Source organism: Rhincodon typus, chromosome 20, assembly GCF_021869965.1.
Source record: "Rhincodon typus isolate 14 chromosome 20, sRhiTyp1.1, whole genome shotgun sequence".
Taxonomy (NCBI): domain Eukaryota; kingdom Metazoa; phylum Chordata; class Chondrichthyes; order Orectolobiformes; family Rhincodontidae; genus Rhincodon; species Rhincodon typus.
In genome coordinates this window covers 46,688,520-46,698,562 of record NC_063351.1, presented here as the reverse complement: position 1 = coordinate 46,698,562, position 10,043 = coordinate 46,688,520, and positions in this window count along the sequence as shown.

Here is a 10,043-nt window from a genome sequence, read left to right as displayed (position 1 = left end):
CTTCAAATAATGTTGATCTTGTTAATGTTGCACTTGCCTCGTGCGCATCCTATGTGGTGTAACCTGTATGCCTGACTCTGTCCAAGATTTTTTCACCCTATGGTCTGTATGCCCTTGTTTACTATGATATGCTTGCACTGCTCGCAAAGAAAGCTTTTCACTGTACTTAGGTACATGTGACAATAAATCAAATCAAATCTATCCACGCTAATACATTGCCTGTAACAGCATGCACCTTTATCTTATGCAGCAGCTTTTTGTGCAGCACCCTGTCGAATGCCTTCTCAAAATCCCGATACACCACATCCACCAGTTCCCCGCTGTCCACTGTGCTAGTAATGTCCTCAAAGAATTCCAGTAAATTAGTTAAACATGACCTGGATTCCATGAACCCATGTTGTGTCTGACCAATGGGTCAATTTCTATTCAGAAGGCTCGCTATTTCTTCCTTGATTATAGATTGAAGCATTTTCCCCACTACATAAATTAAGTTAATAGGCCTATAGTTACCCACCTTTTGTCAACCTCCTTTTTTAAACAGTGGCGTCACATTTGCTGTTTTGCAATCTGCTGGAACTGCCCCAGAGTCCACCGAATTTTGGTAACTTACCATGAGTACATCTGTTATTTCCCCCAGTCATCTCTTTTAATACCCTGGGATGTATTCCATCAGAGCCAGGAGACTTGTCTACCTTTAGCCCCAGTAGCTTGCCCAACACTATCTCTTTAGTGATAATGATCATTTCTAGGTCCTCACCTACCATAGCCTCCTTGTCATCAAATATTGGCATGTCGTTTGTGTCTTCCACTGTGAAGGCCGATGAAAAATATATGTTCAATGTCTCAGCCATTTCCTCATTTCCCATTCTTAAATCCCCGTTCTCATCCTCTGAAGGTCCAATGTTTACCTTAGTCACTGTTTTCTTTTTATATATTTGTATAAACTTTTGATATGTTTAAATATTCTGAGCTTGTTTACTCTCATAATCTATCCTACCTTTCTTTATAGCTTTTCTCATAGCTTTCTGTTGACCATTAAAGATTTCCCAATCCTCTAGTTTCTCACTAATCTTTGCCACTTTGTATGCATTAGCTTTCAATTTGATACCTTCCTTTAGTTCCTTTGTTGTCCATGCCTGATTATTCCTTTTCTGACAGTCTTCCTTTTCGCTGGTATACACTTTTGCTGGAGACTATGAAAAATTGCTTTGGAAGTCCTCCACTGTTTCTCAATTGTCCCACCATATCGTTTTTGCTTCCAGGCTACCTTAGCCAACTCCTCCCTCATCCCATTGTAGTTTCCTTTGTTTAAGCACAAGACACTGGTATTGGATCTGATCTTCTCACTTTCCATCTGTATTTTAAGTTCAACCATACCGTGATCACTCCTTCCAAGGGGATCCCTAGCTATGAAACCATTAATTATTCCTGTCTTATTACACAGGACCAGATCTAGAATAGCTTGCTCCCTTGTAGGTCCCATTACATATTGTTTGAGGAAACTATCACGGGTACATTCTATGAACTGCTCCTCAAGGCTGCTTTGACTGATTTGGTTTGACCAATCAATATGTAGATTAAAATCTCCCATGATAATTGCTGTACCATTTCTACATGCATCAGTTATGTCTTTGTTTATTGCCCACCCGTCATGTTATCATTTGGTGGCCTACAGATGCACTTACCATTGACTTTTTCCCCTTACTATTTCTAATTTCCACCCACATCGATTCAACCTTTTTCTCGATAGAACCTATATCATCTCTCACTACCCTGATGTCATCCTTCAATACCAGAACTACACCACCTCCCTTTCCCTCCTGTCTGTCCCTCCGAATCGTCTGATACCCCTGGATATTTCGCACCCAGTTGTGACCATCCTGCAACCGTATCTCTGTAATGGCCACTAAATCATACCTATTCATGATGATTTGTTTTGAATGCTGTGAGCATTCAGGTAAAGTGTCCCTATGTAAGTTTTTATACCTTCTTTATGAATTCTAACACATTCACTAGAAAAACCTTTGTTTTTAAACATTCTCACTTTTCCTGTCACTGCTTGGTTTCTACTCATCTTAATGCTAAACTGCTCAGCTGCTTCCTGTTTTATATTTACTGTCTTGATTTTCTTTTTCCTTAAGCTCTCACCCACGTTAGCTAACTCATAGCGTCCCCTTAGGTTCCCGTCCCCCTGCCAAACTAGTTTAAAGTCCATCCAACAGCGCTAGCTAAACCACCCGTAAACATATTGGTCCCATCACTATTTAAACAGGTCCCACCTTTCCCAGAAATGGTCTCAGTTATTCAAACTAGCTTACATATGTAAGAATTACATGGAACGGTCTTATTACAAATATCAGAAACAAAGATTCAATCTCAAAAATAATCTTGCAGATACTCAAGCCTCAGTGAAGAGTTGCTTTGTTTCCACTTTAAAGTTCCTTGTTCACTTGGTATGAATGTACTTGTTTTCTTTTGCTGGCAAAGTTCTGCATTTGCTTGTTGGTACTTCTGTAGTTAATATCTCTTCCTGACATCCTTAAATATACCACTAACATAGCTCACTTAATCCTAATATGTGTTCCTAGAGCTCACATTTACACAGTGTTACAGGATGTCTTCTTCTCTGACGCCTCAAAGCCTTCTGATTTTGGAATTTTTTTCTCTGTAACTTCTAAGCCAGTCAGGACTCATTTTCTTCTGCTCCAACAGTTTTGACTGACTCACTGACCCCCTAAACACTCCTCACCATCCCCATGACCCCGTCACCAAACTCCCCCAACCCCCATACTGTCGCCGTGATCCTCCCACTGACCCCTGACCCCCACTGACTCCCAACACCTCTCACTAACCTCTGATCTTTGTTTTAAGCTCCCTTTATAAAATCAGTCCAAGCAAATTTCACATTGGCCCAATGCCTGAGCTAATCAGGACCTGTGTCTCATTACTAAATTGGCATGGGTTTCTCCTTGTCTCTGTTGGCACATTTCTTCATTACCATCCCTGTATCATTAACCAACTGTCCTCAGCAAAGTATCAATACAACGTATAACCTTTTCCTTGCATTGATTTGCTTCTGTCCCTGCTATGTGTAATAACTCACCTTCTACTCCTTGATTCACTGTTCCCTTCAATCTGTAGCATGATCATACTCTGAAATTTATCCTCAGGATTTCTTTCATATGTTGCGTTTGAAATAATGGCGATAATAATTTTTTCTTGAGCCCAGTCAATGAGATAGAGGAGTGGGTAGTATTGGGAGAAGGTAACCTAGTTTCCTGATCAACCAGTTACACTCTCTGGAATGGGTGGGACATGAATCCAGGCCTTCCAGTCCCGAGGTAGGGACACTGCCATTGCACCACAAGAGGGCCCCTCAGCAGAACATAAATGAGTGGGTGTTAATATCAACGGACCAGTTAATTAGAAATATGAAAAGAGAGAAAAAAATGCTAATTGTTCTTCCAAAATAAACTCAGTCCTGATTCCTCTCTCATTATGCAGTCAGTCTAGGATATTGTTCCCCCTAGGGTCATGCCTCTCCAGTTATTTCAATTTCATCGTAATCTTTGCACTTCACTACTGTTTTGTTGGACAACTGGAAGCATTACGGAAAGCATTCCTTCAACTCCACAGGGTTTTCCTCCTGTAACAATCCCACATTGTTGCAACAACGTGTCGATGGAATGCCAGATCATTAACATGAGACCAGCGGCTGTGAAATGGATGTTCACCCTTGGCCTGTGAGCTTAAGGCAACAAGTTTTATTTTAAAACACCAGTATGACTGCCTCTGACTGGTTAGCACCAGGCAATGGAGGGCAGAATATAATCAATTGCCTGCTGCTGTGCTCTGACTTTGAGCCTGGTGAAATTAACAAGAGTTCACAAACATTGAAAAGCAACTTTATGTGCTTCAAAAAGAAGTTTCTTTAATTTTGTTTTCTCATTATTGGTAAATATTTTTTGCCATTCCCACCCCACCTTCATTTCATATGGGAAAGTTTTTCATATTTTTTTCATTTACTTGTTTAAGTATTTTTCTCTGTCACCTACCAGACAATTTGGAGACTTGGAGTCAAGACGATTCTCAGGCTGATATCAGTCTCCCCTGGAGATAGGTATCAGGAGTGATAAAGGAGTGCCTAGGTATGACCCTTTCCTCTGCTACAAGACACCGCAGCCTCTGTCCAGTAAATTCCTGCCCAATGTGGTTCAGATTGGGAACTGAACACTCCAACCTGAATCTGACCCTGCTCTGTGTGTGTATGTGTGTCTGTGTTGTTGTATGAACTAAACTGTAAGTTATTTTATGGACAACTCTGTAACTGGAAAGTTCATCTGTACTGGGGGGACTAACATGACTGAATAAAACTTATTACATTTCATGAACAGGAGCTGGAAGCAAGGGGGCTCAGCCGCCTGCTCAAATTTGACTGGCTGGTGTACAACATCTACATCAAAGCAATGCTGCTGGAGAGTGAAATAAATACAAAAAAATGCTGGAGAAATTCAACAGGTCTGGCAGCATCTGTGGAGAGAGGAACAGAATTAATGTTTTGAGCCCAATGTTCTGAAGAAGGGTGATACCAGTCTCAAAACTCTAACTCTGTTTCTCTCTCCACAGATGCTGCCAGACCTGCTGAATGATCTCTGTGTTTGATTCAGATTTCTAATATCTGCAGTGTTTTGCCTTTACGCCACTGGAGAGAGTCCTAACTCGAGTGACAGCACTGTGTCAAATATTAGATACCACCACTGTCCCCAGTGAGAGAGAATCCATTCTTCTGAGGGCAAGACAGTCTGAGCCTGTATCCATTGGAATTCAGAAGAAGAAAAGGTGATCTTGTCAATACCTACAAAGAACCTTTCCCCTTTTGGCAGAGACTATAGGGCATGGTTTGAAATAAGGAACCCTCTATTTACCGTGTAGGTGAGAAAAAATGTTTCTCTCAGTGGGCCATGTGTCTTGGAACTTTCTTCTCCAGAGAGTGGGACAGCAGAATCATTGGATATTGCTAAAGCCAAGATAGATAAAGTGACTGTCGTGGGGCTCACAGGGTACTGGGGAGGGGTGGGGAGCAGGGGAGGGTAAGAGGGAGTGGGGGGACTGTGGGTTTGTGAAGTTGAAGCCACAGTCAAATTAGCAGTGAGCTTACTGAAAGGTGACCGAAATGAAAAATCACCACGTGCAATATGTCAGTCTATATCTTAACTATGGCTTTTACATTTACATTACATTCACATCGCTCTGTTTACAAAGTTCTCTAACTGTGATTATGGTGGGTATGCTGCCAGCAATCCTCTTTCCTTGACCGGGTCTAAGGTTGGTTGACATTGGTACAGGAACAAACAAAGGTGAGTCTGAACCAGGAGAGGCACTTGTCTTACTAAGATCTAATCTATTGCATGGTAGCAATAGGGCACAAGTTACATTAGCTATTTAGACATTGTCACAAAGATGTTTGGGAGAGACAGATAACATATCAGTCCTTTTGAAATCCGGAGCTATTCTCCCATGCTCCCTAACCAAGACTCTATGACATCACCATGTTGAATGGAGCTTAATGCAGTCTCCAACATTAACTCTTTCAGAACCATTAGGTTTTACAAAGCTAACCCTTACCTGCCTGCGACTGTATCCAGATTACAAAACTGTATTTAATATTCCGTGGGAACAGTAGCCTACTACAGGGCCTGAAATATGTAATGGTCCTAGGTAGGTTCCCTGTCATACAGTTTTGGCACACAGACTTGCCTGAGTAGAGGAGGGAGAGGAATGATTGACAAGATCCTAACTGTGTAAGTTAGTGGATGGAAAATCTTGTGGGTCGTGTGACTGATGAGTGATCGTCTGCAACCGATTTTTCTATGAGTTGACACTTTACACCTGCAGTCACTTCACACTTAGAGACCTGGTTCCTCACCTTGCCAGGGGATGACCTGCTTCTGGGTGTAAAATATCACGCTGATTGGGGAATTTCCTGAATGTGTCTGTGAATACTTCCACGGCGTCTAGTTATCACACTATGCATTGGCACAAGAATGCTGATGTATATTGTGCCTTTTCGAGAAGGTTAGTCTGTCCCTATTTAAATCCAATATGGATAGACAATATCACCTTGTTTGCCACATCAGCTATGTAGATTTTCCAAAATTCTCAAGACCTTTTTGTGGAAATGCTGTTCCCACACAACATTTCTATTGCAGCCACCATGCAACCTATTTGCAGAATCATAAAATCCCTAGAATGTGGAAAGACGCCGTTCAGCCCATTGAGTCTGCACCAACCCTCCTAAAAGCATCTCACTCTATCACTGTAACCCTGCATTTACCATGGCCAATTCACCTAACCTGCACATCTCTAGACACTATGGACAATTTACCATGGCCAATCCACCTAACCTGCACATCTTCAGATTATGGGAGGAAATCAGAGCACCTGGAGGAAACTTACACAGACACAGGGAGAATGTGCAAACTCCGCACAGTCACCGAAGGCTGGAATCAAACCTGGGTCCCTGGCACTGCGAGGCAGCAATTCTAACCACTGAGCCACCGTCCTGCCCTTTGTAATAACTTATTCCTCCCCCTTCCAATATTTTCCCTTTTTCCACTCTCCTCTCCTGAGAGTACTTGCCCATATAGGTGTCTGGGAAGCAGCAAGGATCAGAGGGACCTTGGTGTGCATGTGCACTGGTCCCTTAATGTAGCAGGACAGGTGGATAGAGGGGTAAGCTGGAATGTGGGATACTTCCCTTCATTACCTTAGGCAGAGAATTTAAGAGCAAAGAAGTGACATAGGAACTACGTAAAATGTTGGTCAGGCCACAGCTAGAGTATTGTGTGCTGTTCTGGACTCACATTATATGAAAGATGTGACAGCACTGGCGAGGGTACAGAGGATATTTACCAGGATGTTGCCTGAACAGGAGAGTTTTAGCTATGAAGAAAGTTTGGAGAGATTGGGGTTGTATTCCTTGGAGCAGAGGAGACTGAAGGGGACATGACTGAGATGTATAAAATGATGAGGGGTATAGACGGGGTATTCAGGAAGGAACATTTCCCCTGTTGGAGGGGTCAGTGACCAGGGGGCATAGATTTAAGGTAAGGGGCAGGAGGTTTACAGGGGACGTGAGGAAAAACATTTTGACTCAAAGGATGGTGGGAGGGGTAGGAACCTTGATAACATTTAAGAAATACTTAGGTTTGCATTTACAATAACAAGGCATAAAAGAACTATGGGTGAATTGCTGAGAAATGGGACTAGATTGTTGTGTGTTTTTTCAACCAGCACAGACTCGATGGGCCAAAGATCCTTTTTCTGTGTTGTGGATCTCTATGGCTCTATGGTTTCATGGGCACCAGTCTTCACCTGATAACCTACTCAAGTACCATAGCATTGTAGAAAAAAGTAAGCCATTCAGCCTATCAAGTTTGTTTTGTCATTGAATTTGATCAAAGCTGTTATCTTAACATCACTTACTTACCTTGGTTCTATATCCTTCATTCTCTTGCCAAAGAGAAAAAATGTCTATCAATCTCAATGAAACAACTTCACAGAGGCTGGTTTCGCATCACCAAGCCACCCTTTATTTACACGCTTGGAGCCCTTGACACTGATCCAGCTCCCTCAACGCCAGCTCGCAGAGTGTCGGTATCTCTGACACTCCTAAATAAAAACCGAAAGAATTGAGGATGCTGTAAATCAGGAACCAATTCTGAGGAAGGCTCACCAGACCCGAAACGTTAACTCTGATTTTTTCTTCACAGATGCTGCCAGACCTGCTGGGCTTTTCCAGCAACTTTATTTTTGTCTCTGATACTCCTGTTTATATCTGTCAGCCAGGGTTCCCTGATTGGATCAGATTAACAGCCCAATCAGGGAACTTGCATTCTAGGAGGTGCACCAGGCTCGTTACAATCACTACACTCAAAGTTGAAATTTTCAATTGACAGTTCTCTCCCCGGCCTCATCAGCTATTTCCGGGAAGAGAGAGTTACAGATTTTGACTACTCTTTGTGTGAAAAATGCTTCCTGAACAGACTGGCTCCAGCATTAGTCCCTTGTTCTGGACACCTCTGTGAGAAGAAATATTTTCACTCCATCTGCCTATGAAATCCTTCAATAATCTTAAGCACCTTGATTGTCATCTGTCCATTTCTCATTTGTAAACTTGTTCGGTGAGTTTGACAGCTTACTAAACCATAGAGCGCCATATCCAGCATACACAGAGTTAAAACGTGATCGACATACAGCACAGAGAAGTTCAGTACATAACCAAAGTGGTTGGAGAGCGCCCCTGATTTGTGGGAGAGTCTAGAACCAGCGAACATAATCTCACAGTAAGGGATCACCCAATTAAAACAGAAGTTTCTTCTCTCAGACGCTTCTGAATCTGTGGAATCCTTTACCGCAGAGGGCTCCTGAGGCTGGGTCATTAAATATATTCAAAGCTGAGGTAGGCTGATTTTTAATCAATAAAGGAATCAAGGATTATGGCGAAAAGGCAGCAAAGCAGAGTTGAGGATGATCAGATCTGCCATTTTGTCATTGAATTTTCAAGCAAGTCGATGGGCTGAGTGGCCTCTGTTGCCTCTTATGTCTTATATTCTTATCGTTGAATTTTAAGGAGCTGCATAAAGTAGGAGAGAGAGGTGGAGATGTTGAGGATGATAACTGAGGTTCAGTACATACAGGAGGAGGGCATTGAGTGGATACTTACTTGAGCACACACAATGAGATAATTATGGACACTGGTGTAGAGTGGAGTCAGGGGACATGTCCCTGTAGTGTTTCACTTTAACCTAATCCAACTAAATACTAGGTATTCATTCACCCATCAGCCCTGTGATCCCTGATTTTAATTGCACCCTGTCCGCAAGAATGTCTAATTCTCAACCCAGTGTACAAATCATTCCATTTCTTTACCCTCTCCTGATCTATGTAGTCTCCTCTAGTCCTACCACCCTCTGAAAACTCTGCATTCTGCTAATTCCATTCTCCCTCACATTATTCATTCCACCATTGACTGTCAGGCCTTCAGCTGCTTGGATTTCCTCTCTAAATCTCTCCCAATCCCTCTCTCGCTTTTAATCTGCTTCTTAAAAGCTACCTCTCAGATCCAGTTCTAGTATTCCTTGTTTTAGCTAAGTGTCATTTTATCTTGTTTGATAGCATGCTGTTGGAGCACTTTGGGATGCAGGTTAAAGGTGCTTCAGTAATGCAAGCTGCCATTTTTTTCTATGCTGGATTTCTGTGTGCTGTAACTCAGCTGTACAGTAGTTAAGCTGCAGAGAAAATAAATGGAGCATTCATTGTTCATATAGGAACAGCATTGGTCCTGAGCTGTACGGACAGGAGCACACCAGGGTTGATCTGTGCTGTATTAGGTCGTCTCAGGCCTGATACATTTAGGGTATAACAGTGGGCTCAGTACTGCAAAGTTAGGGAGTTGGAAATACCAACCCAAGTTCCTATCCCTGGGGAAATGGTCGTGGCCCCTCCATATTCTATTGTCTCATTCACGCATGTGTACACATCCAAATCGGACGCAACGTTTTTTTATTCATTCAGAAGATGAGGGCATCACTGGCTAAGGCTAACATTTGTTACCCACATTGCTACGAATCTGGATTCAGATGCAGACCACATGTTGCCTTCCCTAAAGGACATTAGTGAACCAGATGAGTTTTTCAGACAACCGACAATGGGGTTTCATGGTCATCATTAGATTCTTAATACCAGATTTTTATTGAATTCAAATTCCACATTGTGCTGTGGTGGGATTCAAACCCATGTCCCTAGAACATTACCTGGGTATCTGGATTAACAGTTCAGCCTTAATACCACTAGGCTGTCACCTCCCCAGTTGTGTTTCTCATTCAAAAATTTGGCCCTAGTTTCCGAATGCATGCAAGTCTTCACAAAGCCTTTTCTCCACAATGACTCCCAGCCCTATAAACCCTCCAAGAATCTGTCATGTTCCAAACTCTGATCTATTGTCTAATTCTCATTTCTTTCAGTCTACTACTGGCCTTCAA